General features: G+C 43.2%; 1 protein-coding gene across 4 annotated transcripts in view; it reads right to left on the bottom strand.

Annotated features, from left to right (window-relative positions):
* The window catches only part of rerea (arginine-glutamic acid dipeptide (RE) repeats a), a 154,669-nt gene that overhangs the window by 94,261 nt on the left and 44,439 nt on the right, over positions 1-15,969 (bottom strand). Inside the window, exon 1 of one of the 4 annotated variants that reach the window (XM_052059695.1) lies at positions 5,281-5,750. The exons of 2 other annotated variants lie outside the window; for them this stretch is intronic. The gene's annotated coding sequence lies outside the window, so the exon portion shown is untranslated. Of the gene's footprint in view, positions 1-5,280; positions 5,751-15,969 lie in introns of those variants that run through there. One more of the 4 variants, XM_052059692.1, reaches the window with a different exon arrangement.

The following is a 15,969-nucleotide window of genomic DNA, read 5'->3' on the forward strand; positions in this document are numbered from 1 at the left end:
TCCAGCAGACGTGGTCTAGACTGCGCACTTCAAACAAACACTCCATCCTGGAAAGGCTTCAGGCCAGTAAAGACAAAACTGTAATTGGACATTGATCTGTTGAATTCTTGGGATGAATAACTCATTTTAAGAGCAGCCAGGAGAAGGAGAAAGTGTGGGCCTTTCTGATCTTTGTAAAAACGGAACAAATGACATCTGAAAATACAAGAGAGAGAGAGAGAGAAATTGTGTGTGTGTGCGCTATGAAAGATTACATCCATTTTTGTTTTTGTTCCAAAGAAGTTACTTGTCATTTCCAAAAGACATTACTTAAAGAAAACATCAATTAGCTTGTATTTGATTACCCCCCTGACAAAAAAAAGAAGAAAAAAATCCCACGAGCCCCTTTTCCCTGAAGACAAAATGGAGCAACATAATTGCTACCAGTCCACTTTAACAACACAAGCAAGATCAATGGCAAAATGTATCAGCAAATATTACCATTCGCCGCCTGGCAAGTAATCATTACGGAATGGCACCGATGCATTATTCATTGACTAATGTATAATTCAGAGTTAACAGCAGATTCTATGCATAAATAAAACGGTGATACATTTAAAGGCATTAAATGTTTACTCACTTAAAAGAGGATACGGATCCACAGCATGGAGACTACCTTGCTGCGGTTACTCGATTAGCATATTTTGTAACAATTGCTCAGAAATCGGGAGGTGGATACAGGAAAGTGGTGCGTGGACAGGAAAAACAGGTTTGTTGGAGAACATCCCAAAAGGGTGAGTATTTGCTTCTTTGAGGGATTGAATTTGTGAACAATTGGGAGCGCGCCAATGAAAACACACGGGAAAGTCTTCACTATAGTTGCTTGAAAGTCTGATAAAGAGACAGTCCATTAATTTTCATTCATGATTGAAGAATCAAGCTTAGGCGTTGGGGCTACAGAGTTGTTTTCAGATGGGATGTCGATAGGGAGGGACAAGGAGGCTCCATATGACGGCGTTCAGAGCAGGTAGCCCTTTGGGGATCGCCATTCCACTTTATGACCGTGCACCGGCTTGAACAAAGCCAGATGTCTCTCTCTCTCTCTGTCTCTCCCGCTCGCTCTCTCTCTCACACACACAAACACTTAACATGTGTGAAAGTGCCCTCCGATGAGCTGAGCCGCTTCAAGGATGTGCACACAAGAGGAGAGGCAAGAAGATAGGACCTGTTTTCAATTATGCCAATTTCTCACTCATTCGCAGCTCCTCCTGGGGTTTATGTTAATTAAACATATCGGCCCCTTCCACTGTGCATACAACAAATGAGATGGAATTTTTTTTTATGAACAATCAAAGCACAACGCCACTTCCTCTTCATGCTTGAGTTCTGTATTCACCCAGCAGAAAGTACTGCCTCCTCAGCGCCCTTTCATGTGAGCTACATCAAATATGTGGCAAGTATGGACTTGGCTCACTGGTGAACCACAACCTGGGATGATTTACCAGGCTGGCTCTATCATTTAGGTTAGACTCAGAATTCAACCTTGTCAAAATGATCACACAGGCCATCCTTTAAAATGCATAGTAGGACAGCAGCCATTGTCACTTTGTAGCCAGACACTGGGGAACAGCCACTAAAACTGACTCCCGATGACGCAAGTCTTTTGAATTGCTGTTGCGGGTGTATGTGTGAAATGTATACGAAGACTTGGTAAGTAACGTGACTCAAATGTACACAAGGTGTGTTGGAACTGGAGTAGAATACGAGCTGCTAGTCCGTTTTCCTAATTACTGTCATGGTAACGTCGAGTTCTAATCTGCTTCTCTCTGTGGTGTGCTACAAAGATATACGGCACCGTGAAGCGATTCTCCCCTTCACATAATGACTTCAATATATTAAAATGCGAACATCAGCACTGACTTAAGCGGTTATTGTTTTGATTATATCACATACAGAAGAAGCATGTCCCGATTGGACACTTGTCCTTGCCAATGCTATTATTAACAAATGTTTGTAGCTGCCATGTAAACAAACAACCAAAACGACAAAATACTTGAAGAGGAGGGGGGAGGGGGGATCTGTTTTGTTCAGTTCAAAACAACCACGTGTAAAACCTCTGAGTCCTTCACACAACCATGTCTGCCTGTTTGTAGGGGGATGGAAGGGATGGCAACAATGGCATGGAAGCCAAGGCTTCTCATTGATTTTCTGCCTCTCTTTATGATGAGGCGGCTTTCGCAAATCCTGCATTGTTGAGGTCAAAAGTGGGAGGGTGACAACGGGTTATGTGTGCGCGTTCACCAACACCAAACTAAGCAGCATTAACACACCCAAACAGACGGTAGTAATTAACAGACATTTATCTAATCGGTGACTTACAAATGCTTTTGGTTTTTTTTTTTGTTCCTCGGTGAGGCAAACTGGCATTTACATTCACAGACAACACGCATCACGTGCGGCTCATTTATATGTAACTGAAACAAAGCAGTCAGTCAACATATGAACAAAATGGAAAAAAATATGCAGATCCCAACGGACTTTGGTATGAGAAAAAAAAATGACAAGCACGTCATCATTGCATCATTTACAACTCTTTCCTCCAATTCTTTGTTTATTGCATCATTCAAGATGAAAAAAACAGACAATCTCTAGATGGATTTGGGTTTTTTTTTTTCCACCTACCAGCCAGCAGCTGCCATCGTCCTGTCAGAGGAAGGAAAAGGGGCCAAAGACACAGTGCGGTGCAATCCCAGCAGGGCCGTTGTGTGAGCACATTAAATAATATTTTTCCAGTGCTGTCAAACATTCATCTGCCTCTAAGCGGCTGGACAGCCGGTGCAGCTTGTTTCTATGAAACATGTCTCTCCCTCTTTTCTCCCGTCCATGCTGGGAAACAGCCTCTTTGATACAGATGTCAGATTCCTCAGAGGTGACACTCCAACATGTGCCAGTGTGTGAGCTGAATGTTTACCAGCTCTCTGCTACAATTGCTGTTTGTGCAGGGGGGGTTGGGGGGGGGGGGGGGGGCTGACTCACGCTGCGACCTCACCTCCCTTACTTTACATGAACAGGCACCGCAGACAAGAGGAACTGGACTGGGATCAAAAGGGCACGTCAGGTTCAAAGTGCTGCGAGTGTCGGTCGGCAGGATTTCGAACATAACATCAGAAAGTAACAAACGGCAGTGTGATTGTTTGATTTTGCTGCTCAATTCTCATCCCATTGCAGGCTCACCACAAACGATTAGGATGCCGCGCACATCACCTTAACACGGCTGACCACTTCCCCTTTCGGCCTGTCGGCAAGTAATGAAACTAAACGGATAGCGCTCCCTTAAGCGGAGACGGGAAGAAGCGGTTCCAAACGGTGACAAGAGGCTGCATCTGAGAATGGGGACTGCTTGGTGATATCTGAACCCAAACACACTACGAAGAAACAACAGAAAGGAGTCAAACTCCCGATGAAACGTTTCCTTTTTTCACCTACGGGGGGTGCCAAGAGCTAAATACATAAAGAAAATGAATGTTTGACTAACACTCATCAACGTATTACGTTCTATTTTTTGCAGTGACGGCATAACTGATGAGGTGGCAATGTACCATAAAAAGCTTTTCAACATGTTCAGGGGGGCTGAGTGTCGCCCAAGTGTACAGCGTTAAGAACCGCACAAGCCGAAATATAAACAGAACACCTAATTTTGACCGCAGTCAAATAAACACCATCACTGAAATTGACCTGAAAAACACGAGTATGAGTAAGTCAACAGCACAGTGGAATTAAGAGTAACGGTCGAGGAGGATTACTAAATCGGGAATGAATAAAAAGGCAACAAAGCAATCTATGGTAACATTATGACTTGTTATACAGCCGCGATGCATAAATTCTTAACACATGAGCTCATCCCCGATCGCGTCGAGAGAAGTTGCACCATGATGACGATATGGAAAGAAACTCTGATGAAACAATGTTGATGTGGCGTAGATCTTAATCGGAAACAGTCAGTGAGCCTCAGTCAAATGTTTAACCAGAACTGCACCTGGTGTTTATACAATGCCACACAGCTACATTCCTCAACGACTTTAATAACACAAACTGCCCTTTACTAGTCGGAGCGTTTTTTGAGAGCTTAAACATCCTTTTACATTCCAAAAACGTGTCGTTATCTGCAGGCGAGTCCACACCGTGTCTCCTGACTCCAGTGGATTAATCACATCTGAATCATTAAACTAGAGGTCACTTCTTTTCATTTGGTAGTTATGCAGAGGGGAAGTGAAGCAGCCATACAGGCATGTCGGGAGATTAAGCTCCTCGTAATTTGCGATGCAACATTTGAGTAATAACTGGGTGAAACATTCAAGGAGGAGGGCAGAAATTGTTTTTATAATGGCAGCGATTGGAGGCAATCACTACGCAGCTCGTGAGGGGTTTTTTTTTTTTCCTTCTTTGTGCTTTTGTGGCCACGAGCCTTGGTGTGAATGTGACTTCTGACTGGTGTCACATGAGTACTCACTATGACCAATTTTGCAATTTTGACTCGAGTGCGCTCTCACTCACGCACACACACACACACACGCTTCTCATCCTCATAGACTGGAAAACATTAGATAAGCGGCCTTTCGGACAAATAATTTGGTCTGCTTTCAAATCCTCATCTGCCTCCCTGAATACACACATCCCACCAACTAAGCACCCCCTCTGCTCTTTTCAGCAACAGGCACAGCCCCTCTTCTTTTCACCCCCACAGTGAGAGCTGCATGTGCTCGGGCCAGAGTTCATAGCCTCTGGGGTGCCGAAGGGGGAAGTCAAGTTAATCTGGTGGTTCTTCAACAGTTTTCAAATGGGGCAACATTCACAGGTACGGTCATTTCACTCTCCAAAAGGGTGGTGGTTACTTTCTCTTCTGACATTGTAATCACAATCCCAGACACTACAACGTCTGGATTAAATTTGGGGGAATCCCGCTCCACCATTTAAACAGTGGGAAGAGATCCCATCAAAGATTTTTGTTTTGTTTTGTTTTGTTTTTCCCTCCCCACTTCCAAAAGCATCTTCTGGTCAAAACAGCAGCCAAGTTTTCACAACTACCTAATCAACTTTCAACTTAGTCACAGCACACCAAGTCACACGCACTCGCTGCAAACGGAATAAACACAAACAACAACGACAGTTCACATTTTAAATGCCACCTGGCTTTTTCAAGATAGTTCCACGCATTCCACACGCGCTGGCAGCCCACCTCCGTCAAACAACCCAAATCACCCCCCCCCCCTTTTTTTTCCTCCTCTGCGTTCAACTACTCACCCGCCAGTCTGGTGATTCTTGGGGAGTCCCGTTGCAAACAAGTTCTTCAAATCCTCGCCCGGGATGACCCAACGAACTCGCTGCAGCAAATCCAGACACGCGCACAAAGCAGACTTTTCCTCTTATGCGAATAAAACCCCCCCACCCCGCTCCACTGGCCACATGCAGAAGGAGCTGAGGCGAGCGGGCACTTGTTTCAACAAAAGACGGCTTCAACTCGCTCCGAGATCCGACGGCAACGAGGCGAGCGGGAGCGACGTTCGGCGGTACCTCCCCCCCACCCCCCCAACCCGGTCCTAAGTATTCCTACTCGCTGTTTCATCGACGACGAGAAGGGGGCGGGGGGGAAACAAAAAACAAAAAGTAGCCCGTAGCTGCTGGTTGCTCGGAGGGCGACTAGAAGGCAGCGAGTTTGCCGTTTACAGGCTCCGCTTCCTTTTTTTCCACACAAACACACACGGCTACACGCACACTCATATGCACACGACCCCCCCCTCCTTTTCTAGTGCCTCACTTCACTATACGCGCGCGCACACACACACACTCCTTATCAACCCCCCCCCCCCCCATCCCCTTCCTCAGCTGTTCGACAGACGCATCCACATGGCTGACCTAGTCTTCGCTGAGACACAATCGCCCTTAAACTCGACACAAATAAGAGAGTGGAGCGGATTTAAAATAATTATCATGGGAAAAGACGGTATAAATTGTTGGGTGACTGATGCGTCGTAGCGTTAGCACGCACGCATAGCCAGGAAGTATGAACAGTGGCCGACGAGTGATGAAAACAATGATGTTTAAAAAAAATATAAGATTAAGATATCCTTTATTTGTCCCGCAATGGGGACATTTACAGTCAGAGTTCAGAAAGGAAACCTCAAGGTAGGGAGAGGGGGGAAAAACACCTTCGAACTCTTCGGAGGAGAATTTAAGTCCAGGATAAAAAAAAAAAAGATAAAATATACATTGGGGTAGTCTTCAGACAGCCAAATATTGCAACTGTTATACTGTACCACCTTTGCTTAACCTTTGTTGGATTATCATTTCATCATGGATTTTCATAAGAAAGTCCAGGAATGATATAAAGGTGCTTTTATTCCCCCAAACATAGGAAAGGACAGCACGGCTTCAAATGATTTCGGTGTCACTTTTTTGTAACAGACGTGGTGCGATTGGGAGTATTGTTGACCTTGCTGCATTCGAGGAAGGTGAGAGAAGTCAGACATTTCTGACTTTCGACTCGGACAAGGTCCACTAGAAGGCCCCTATGAACTGAGAGGTCCGATTTGCGAAGTCGAAAAAAGAAAAAAAAAAGACCCGAGTTCACTGACCAACTTCAATGTGACGTCACATGACAATGGCAACCTCACGGAGACACAGACTGTGAATGGCAAAATATTTTGTGATTCAAAGTAACTTCACGAAACACCATCTGATTTGTACGGACTGTGTGAAAATCTGCCGTTATGCATCAAATTAGTTGGTGAAATGAATGAAGTGCGTTGAAAATAGTTTTTTTTTAACATTTCTTGATAGGAGAGCCTAAATTATCCACAGGTGTGAAGGTGAGTGTGAATAATTGTTTCCATATACAGTCTGTGCCGTGTAACCGGGTCAGGGTTTATCCCTGCGCTCACCCAGGGTCAGCTGGGATAGGCTCCAGCTCACTCGAGAAGATAAGTGGAAAAATAAATGGATGAGATCCACTTTGTAATCATTTATCAACTAACGATTGAGTATGTTGTTATTATGAGACAGCAATGACATAATAATAGCACGCCCAAGTAGTAATTGTGTAGTCCACTTTTAAAAATCCCTTGCTAGTGTCTAGGGAGTAGCGAATGAGTGAACGGTTTTGAACACAGAGCTGGTCTCCCCCCCCCTCCCTCAAAAAAAAAAGTTGAAACCAAACCATGAAGCAGATTTAAAATAATTATCAAGGGCAAGATAGTGGTCAGTGGTGGTAGCTTGATGGCTCAAGAGGGCGACACTGTCTGCACTGAATATGCATGTTTGCAGAGGCAGGCCAAAGCGGGCCGCTTTGCGCGATTTGAAGTGAAGTCCTTTAAAAAATATATACTGATATTTACATCTATTCCATCTACAGTTAAAAAAAAAAACTTCAAACACGGATGACCTGGCCCATCAGTTCTTTTTAAAAATCAAATGTGGCCCTTGAGCAAAAATGCTTACCCAACCCTGATGTTGTGGGAAGAAGCACCAGCGGCGAAAAGCAAATGGATGCTGTTCAGGCTTGGAAAGCTCATTTGCATTTTGGGAAAATGAATTAATGAGTTACCCTGCCCATTTTGTTAATGGAAAGGCACATGATTAGTCCATTTACAATATCACCAGTGGTTCCATTGTCACGGCGCCTTTTCAAGCGCCTCCCGTCAAATGTATTCGCTGTGATTTTAATCGCTAAAAATGACAATTTGCTTTGTCTTCAGGAAAACAGCTCAATCCAGCCCTCCCCGAGTGGTGCTCAAGCAGCAGGGAAACAACAATGGAGGTGTAACACGTTAAGTTATGAAACAACAGTGATATTTCCATGTCATTGAGCAGGTGGTTTGACACATTTTCATTGTCTTAAACACGATATTGGATCACTGTCAGAATCCAATTAGCCAAAGCAAATAGTCAGCGCGATGGGCTCTTTTTGCACGGAAGCCAAACATGAGCAGGAGAGACGGGCAGTGGGGGATCAATAGAAATTGAGTTGAGGGTGGTGTGGTGTTCTCGTGTGTGTATATGTGCTTTGGGGTGGGGGGGTGTGGGGCGGGGGTCTTTCATTGTCCTACAAACCATGTTGGCCGTCTCCTTTTCAATAGAGGCAAGGGGGCGGGGGTGCTTTCTCCTGTATACACAACCTCTCTTGCAGCTCCCAAGGCAACAACTACTCGCCACTCTGGTGCTCAGTCATCATGCTTGGCCTCGCCATACATATTTTACGCCGAACAAGATTGGTGTTTGTACAAATGCACAAAGCATCGTTACTGCTCTGAAATGAAACCGGTGATGTTCTGTTCAACACAGATTAGGTGCTTTTGAAACTAGGAGCCGAGCCATAAACAATTTTACACCTCCTGTAGAGCACATGCCGACATTCATATATATATATAAAATTAAAAATAATATATTTTTAATTTTATATATATATATATATATATATATATATATATATATATATATATATATATATATATATATATATATATATATAAAATTAAAAATATATTATTTTCACAAGTCTTGGAACTTACTGGGCTAGCCTGGAACCCCAATGATTGTTTTTCACAGAGATGCCCCGATCGATGAGCGGTTGATTATTATAAGTGCATGATAGGTGAATCCAATCAAAAGCCTCAAAATGCAGATCAATCACACTCTGTAACATAATTGCTCTGGTAAAGGGGTGACATTATTCCCCTATGTCTATGATAAAAATCTCTATGATAAAAATGACTTGTTATTAATTTCTATGGTAGATAACCCGAAGAAAATAAATCTCATTAATTTTTTGACGAATTGCCAATGACATTAAGGAGTGTTCATGGGTGTCACAATTGCACACGCAATTTAAGAGTTATGCTTTGTTCAAAGAAAAAAAAACGGACAAACGTTACATGACACATCCAGGTCCTGGTAACAGATGCACACATATCTGACAAGGATTAACGGCCGTATGACTTCATTAATTAAATGTATTGCAGCACGCAATGCACTGTGGGAATTGAGTGGTGAAATCATATGACACGCCTGTGCAGTGTTGCAGCGTTCCTTTCATTGGTGACACAAAAACAAAAGAGAAAAAAAAAAACGAGCATGTGCGCTCTGTATTGACAGCACAAACTCCGACTGAGGTGTCATGAAACAACTTAAAACGCCTTTCACAGCATCGGGATCTTGTCAACACATCGCTCCGTTCTACACATGAATTATTTTTATTCAACGAGAACGTTTTAACGATCGAGTGAAGCCAAAATCGTAATCATGATTACATTTTGATTATTCATCCAGCCCTACTTTCATCTACTGTAAACATCTATGCCTTCTCTACACCGCTATCCCTCTTTAGGGTAGCAGGGAGCTGGAGGCCATCCCAGCTGACTTCGGGTAAAAGGCCAACAACACCTTGGACTAGTCAACAGTCAAGCACGGGACGCATGTGAAGACAGAAAACCATTTACACTCAACCCCACGCTGCCTCTGCGTGCAAGTCAGGGGACTGAACCTCAGTCACACAATCAGTGACTGAAAATGGCTTTCCAAACAAAATCTGCATTTGCACCTTTGGGAGATTCATTTAAAAAAAAAACAACAACAACAACAAAAAACAACATCCAGTTTCTAAAAATTCTAAAGCACAGGTGTCAGAGTCAAGGCTCGGGGGTCAGATCTAGGCCCCCCAAAATTTTATGTGGGCTGCGGGAACAAATCATGTGTGTGAATTATCATGATTCTTGCTGAAATCTGTACCGAAATGTCAAATTGTCATGGGTAATAAATAACGTTGAGATTTTGCACTGGCACACCGAGGGAAGCCGTAACTCCCAAGTGGCCCGCGACTAAAAATCAGTTTGACACCCCTATTCTAAAGGATTGAATGTAGCTGTATTGTATGAAATTAGCTCTTTGTCCAAAAGGAAAATAAAGTGAGGGGCTTGTTGGGGGAGGGGTTGGGGTGGGCGCTAGATTAAATGCAACTACGGTCTTAAAAATGACAAGTCAAAATTCTTTGGAGAAAAATCCGTCCGTCATTATTCGCCTTAAATGTAATTCTCATAAAATCAAGTCATAAGAGGGGGAAGCAAGAATAAAGAATAAAGCACAATTTCACAAAAAAATGTTTTGGTTTGCAGAATTTGGGTCTCTTCCAAACAACAAACACACTCAAACTGCATGTGTTCTCTATGTTCTTCTATTAGACGGATTCAGGGCCATTCCCATAGTTGAATTAGTGCTAGCGTAGACAGGATGTTACTCAATGACCCACGATCTAATAAAATGTCTCACACGCACACACGCGCCGCGGCTACACTACACTTCCATAATCTCCCTTTTTATGCATGATTTATGACACCCTACACCTGCATTTTGGGGGATTTTTCCGGGGAATAAATTCATGTCGGAGAAGCTAACTTTTAAATAGGTGAACCACTGTGGTGACCGCTGTCGTGGAAAGAGCTGAAACCAACACTACAGAACATTGGGTGGTGCTGGCTCATCTTTAAGTGGCTCTTCAGGTTGGCCTGGCAGAAGGAAAGGAGTGGCAAATGCCTCCACGACGGCTTTGTTCAGCAAAGCTGGATCGGCTCACGGGCGCCAGTTCCCCCTCCCCTGGCGGATGAGATCCCATTATCGGGCCGACGAGAACTCCACCTCCAGGATTTCACAGCTCCTCTGTTTATCGCATAGCTCTGTCAAGTTGGGCACCATTAACCGATAATGAAAGGAGACAACCGGTGCAAGTTACAAGAGAAGCAGTCCACATTCTACAGGCCCAAGCATGTATCTGGGAAGCTGAGTGCGTCTATTCAGTTCTGTTCAGCATTCAAATAATCCATCGCAATCCCTTTTTCCTCCCATGAGCACCTCCTCCTAGAATACCGTCAATCCAAGCGGAACCAAAAATGCTTACTCATTGCAAAGAAGGAAATTAATTTCAACACTCAACATTATTACACCATGCTTGTAAGATGTGACTTTGGTTAGTCATTGGTAAAGTGGTGGTACACTCTGAGGAAATGAGTGCGGGTTGCCACTCGGTGACGGTGTGGATGCGGGTGTCAACGGTTGTTTGTCTCGATATGTTGCCCTGCGGCTGACTGGCGACTAGTTCAGGTTATAGTGAACGTTTCGCCCGAAGTCAGCTGGAATAGGCTCCAGGACCCTCTGTGACCCTGTTTCAGAGTAAGTGGTGTTGAAAATGGATGGATGGGTTTGCTACAAAATAATTGGTTCTGTGAAGTATTTCTTTGTTGGGAATGGGCGTGTTTCGATATCAGGTGTCGGTATCGGGTTGATACCCAGCGTTACTTATGCTGGTATCGGCTACCCTCGTGTGGCGATTTTACCAAAAGGATCTTAAGACATTCATGGCTGACAATGTTTTTCTTAGTAAACTGGATCCATTCAAAATCCTCTCTTTACACGAATACTTAGTAAGAATTGACCTGGATATCACATAAAACTCAAAAGTCAAGCTACATGACTCATTGTTTTGCTTTATAGGAGTCTGTCGCCACTTGCGCTCATTAAAAATACATGTAAACGCTTAACAGAAGCAGCGGTGGACACAATCAACAGACACACAAACACATGCACTGTGTTTGCTTTAGCCTGATTGCTCCACACAACAAGCCACTCAGAGGCAAAGCAAGACCTCAGAAACACAAATCAGTGAACCAGTAGCTGAAACAAGAGGGGAAGAAAACAGACATGGATGAGTGAGCCAAGCTTTGGGAGAAACCTCAGAGGCCCTGGCCTCTTAAGTACTCCTATCTTGTAACTTCATTTAATACATTCACCAGGGATGAGCCGACAAGTTGCGAAGGTAGGTGTGGGGGTGCTTGAGTAAGAGGAACCGACTTGTAAAGTGAGAGGTAGGTTTGCTTTATGGCGGAAGGAGGTGCACTTGAGGAGGACTTTAACACACGACTAAATCTTTGCAGTGGAATGACGACGCCGGAATATAATACGCGAGGGCAATTTTACCATTCGACAGAGTGGCTCGCTTAAATTACAAACTTCAACGGAGCTTTTCCAGATGGAATGTTTAAAGCAAAGACAATCTCAACCGCACATAGTCTACCATGAAAGAACAAAGCCCGTGTGACTGACTGCTGCTTCAACTTCTGACAGCAACCGCCGATAGCTCCAATCCTTTCTCTGCAACGCTTTTTTTTTTCTTCAATAAAAAGGCTCTTTTAGTCATCATGGGTCGAGAATCATACAAGAAAACGGGGTTTTATGCCACTAATTAAAACACAGATAGCCTCGGGGTAGTTGAGAAAAAGGAAAGCATTTAAAAAAAAGATTTGCAATCTTCTGAAAGCTCAAGGAAATTACAGCACTAAATACGGCAGTAGACTAAGTATGGATATGCAAGTATCTGTGAGCGGTCTTATTGAGGAGGAGACAAAAGGCTGAGCGATAATCAAGATGTCCACTGGAAGGTATCCAGAGAGACAGCTTCTAATCATGACAGAACCTTAATTTATGAGCATTAGCAGCGAAACGGCAAGTAAAGCCAAGGAATGGTATTTTCCCTCCAGGCAATCAGTGCAAGGTCTCGACTCACACAGATATCTTGTTTACAAAGCTATTCACACTTCCATTTGGCTGCCTTGCAAACACGACGGAAACTAAAGAGACTTTTGCAGGCTGCATATGTCTCATGTCTTTGCCAAGTTACTCAAGGGAGGCAAAGTCAATCATAAGAGCCATTCGGTGAACGTGATTCTGCTGTAGGTAAGTCTTATTCCATATGGCTGCAGTTCAGAAGAGGGACGACTTTTGTTTCCGCTTTTGATTTTTTAAACCCCAGTTCGAATGTACGTTTGTCAGTGGTCAACATCATCTTACATGGACATTACACGCAACTCAATATGACAGCAAAGCACAAATGAAAACTGTGTTTCGCAGTGAACTTTTTAACAATCAGTTAATTATCCCCTCCCTCCCCTGCCCATTATTAAATACAGTATTTCATTGATGGAATGGGACAATTTCTCTCGGAATATTCTACACTCCTTTTCTACAAAACTGCCACACAGAACAATGCTGCCCCTAGCAGTTTCCATAGTAGCCTATGTCACCAAGACCACATTCAGACTGCAAGCAAATGCGATTTGATATATATACAGTATATACAATGGGACCTCACTTGAACATGTAAAATCTCCACCATCGAATTACGCATTTCGACATTCAGATTTCTCACAGGCATTCTTCAAGTTCTACCACGGACCGTCCATCTGTCTGATTCGGCAAGCAACACTGGACCTCATTCATTGGAATAAAAAGGAGCTGTTCGGGCCACCATGCCTGCACACACACAGCAGTCTGTAAGGAATGGACAATGTATTTCAGGAGAGAGAGACGGAGAGAGAAAAGAGAGAGAACGAGAAAGACAAAGAAAGTGAGAAAGAGAAAGAGCAAGACAACGAAACAATACATAGGCCAGATACTTAACCCGGAGTGGATTAGTTCTGGCTGAAACTGTGTTGGGGCGTGAGCATAGCAGACCAAGCGCAAGATCAGGGAAGCGATAAAGAAGGGTACTCATGTTGAGGGTGTTTCCTGTATGGTTGTACGCTCATCTGCTGAGCCTCCATATACTGCCACCCTATGGACAAAGACTACAGCTGCAGCTTCATGTCAACGCTAAATAAAATAAAGTGTGTGTGTGCGTGTGTGTGTCAGTACATCCACCAGCTACAAAATTGTGGCCACTCATACAATATAATGAAATCCAAATACTCTCCCTTCACAAGGATAACGCTTGACTTTGACTGGCACTGCCGGAGGAAGTGTTTATTCAACACATTTATTATTCCGGTAGGAGTTCGCAATGAAGGATGTGTCTTACATACTGGCTACTAAAATATGTTAAGATTAAGGAATAGCTCCCAGTCTGACATTTAGTTTAACTCCGAGCTGAACATTATCATCTATCTACGAGATACGGCGAGATATCTTTATTGTGAAAGTCAAAGTGTAAATGAATAGCTCCCCAAGCTAGCAGTACTTTTTCCAAAATCAATTACTCCATGCCAGTTATACTCAGCTGCTTATAGCATGAGTGATACAGCTCAAAATTTTACAGATAGTGTTAAGTGGAATATGCACAGCCTTTATAGGTTCGAGGAACAGGATTTCAAATCCTTCAAGGCCTGTTTACCAGCTCATGTGCTTTTTTTTCTCCCCCTCACCATCTGTCATGACAATCAACAGACAGAAGTAATCTGGAAATCCAGCGTGCAGTCAGTGTGTCAGTACGGAGAGGGGGAAAAAAAGTGTTATTCAGAGAGATGGCACAAAGGCGACTCACTGAGACTTTGTTACCAGATTAGACAATTTTTCACAGGAGAGATCGGGTAAAAATTGTCTGAGCAGCCAGTTTGGATATTAGTGCTGAGGTCAAGAGGAGCCACTTTGCTGTGCTTTGGCCTTGACCCCTGCAGTGTTAAAAATCAACCTCTCCGCTGTGGGAGGAAAAAAAACAGCTGGGCAGCAGCTCTGCGAGCAAAGCCAAATCTATTCCCTTGGGAGTGTTTTCGAGCTACAAAACAGAGGTGAATGTGAAAGGTGGGAGCCTGCAAAGCTTGCTCATTAGCCAGAGTACAGTGAACCTTCTGCCTATTCGCAGTTCTCTATTAACCCACCCCCCTGCCCCCATGTGGAACGTATTGTCAGTTATTAACTAAAAACTCACCTAGTTGCAGCTCTCGGATATTTTTATCCTCTTTCTGTCACACACCTCAAATGTTACATTGTTATATCACCTTCAAGTAGTAATTGGTGTCAAGGCAGAATATAAACGTAGTGCATCTTGATCTTTATATGACGGGGAGGAGAAACGTTCAACCACTAAGTGGCTATTATCAAGCCCACGCGAACTAATGTTGAGGTTTTGTATGACAATTGCATTTTTTGTTGCAAAGGCATCAAACTTGCACACGTTACTTAAAAAAAAACCTAAATTATCGGTGAGACATTCATTTTTGAAGGTGATGCAAGTTTAAAATAATATCAAAGTGTTTCAGGATCATAGTTTGTGGTAGATTTATTTTAAACGATCTTCACTGCATGGCTCCGTCATGCGAACAACAAGCCGGTGCAAATACTCAGTTTCAGCTTCTCAGCAATACATCTTTCTCAATATCGCACTTTCGCAACAGCTGCAGGTGTAACAAAGCACTTTCCAGAACATGTAACATCGCAGCGACTCATTTTCCGTAGACCTCAATGAAAGCAGACTGAATCTTTGCGTTGAATCAAAATAAACCAATTGCTTGCACTGCAAAGATCAACTATTTTGCCTGTCAGAAAGACTTGGGGCTGATGTTTAGTTCCGTCTTGTTGCGCTTTTCATGCGTCTCCTTAAATACTTCCTGTCTTCTGACAGCACTTCTCCGTGTGCGTTAACTGAGATAAAACCACACACAGACAAAATAACATGTGACTCCAACTGTTGCCATTCAAGCATTCAAAATATTCCAGTTTCCTAATTCTCTGAATGGTCCATTCCACCCGCTTCAGTCGGTTAAATGAATGTGGAGAATACTACATTGCCTAATTTCTGACATGTCGCGGACAAAATCAGTCAGTGAATCTGTATTAATTTATTTGTGCAATTTTGACACTGTTAATTTAAAATAATGTATAAATGGATAGAAATTGTTTTCCCATTCATCAATTAATTGACAAACTCGCCGACAGATGAATCAATTAGTAAAATACTCGTCACTTGCAGCCCTAGATGTTGTGGAGGGAAATAGTGTTCTCAAATCGATGGATTTTAAAAATGAACAAGAGCATGTACCATAACTGTCCCAGTAAATTCTTTTGAGTTCCAAATACCTTTGAGCCCCTGGAAGTACTCGGCATGAAATAGTTGCACAGTAATTTCAAATTGGTCAATTCTTTGTTTTAAATTAAAGACTGAAAGTCTACATTTAAATC

This window comes from Hippocampus zosterae, chromosome 2 (genome assembly GCF_025434085.1).
Source record: "Hippocampus zosterae strain Florida chromosome 2, ASM2543408v3, whole genome shotgun sequence".
Lineage (NCBI taxonomy): Eukaryota > Metazoa > Chordata > Actinopteri > Syngnathiformes > Syngnathidae > Hippocampus > Hippocampus zosterae.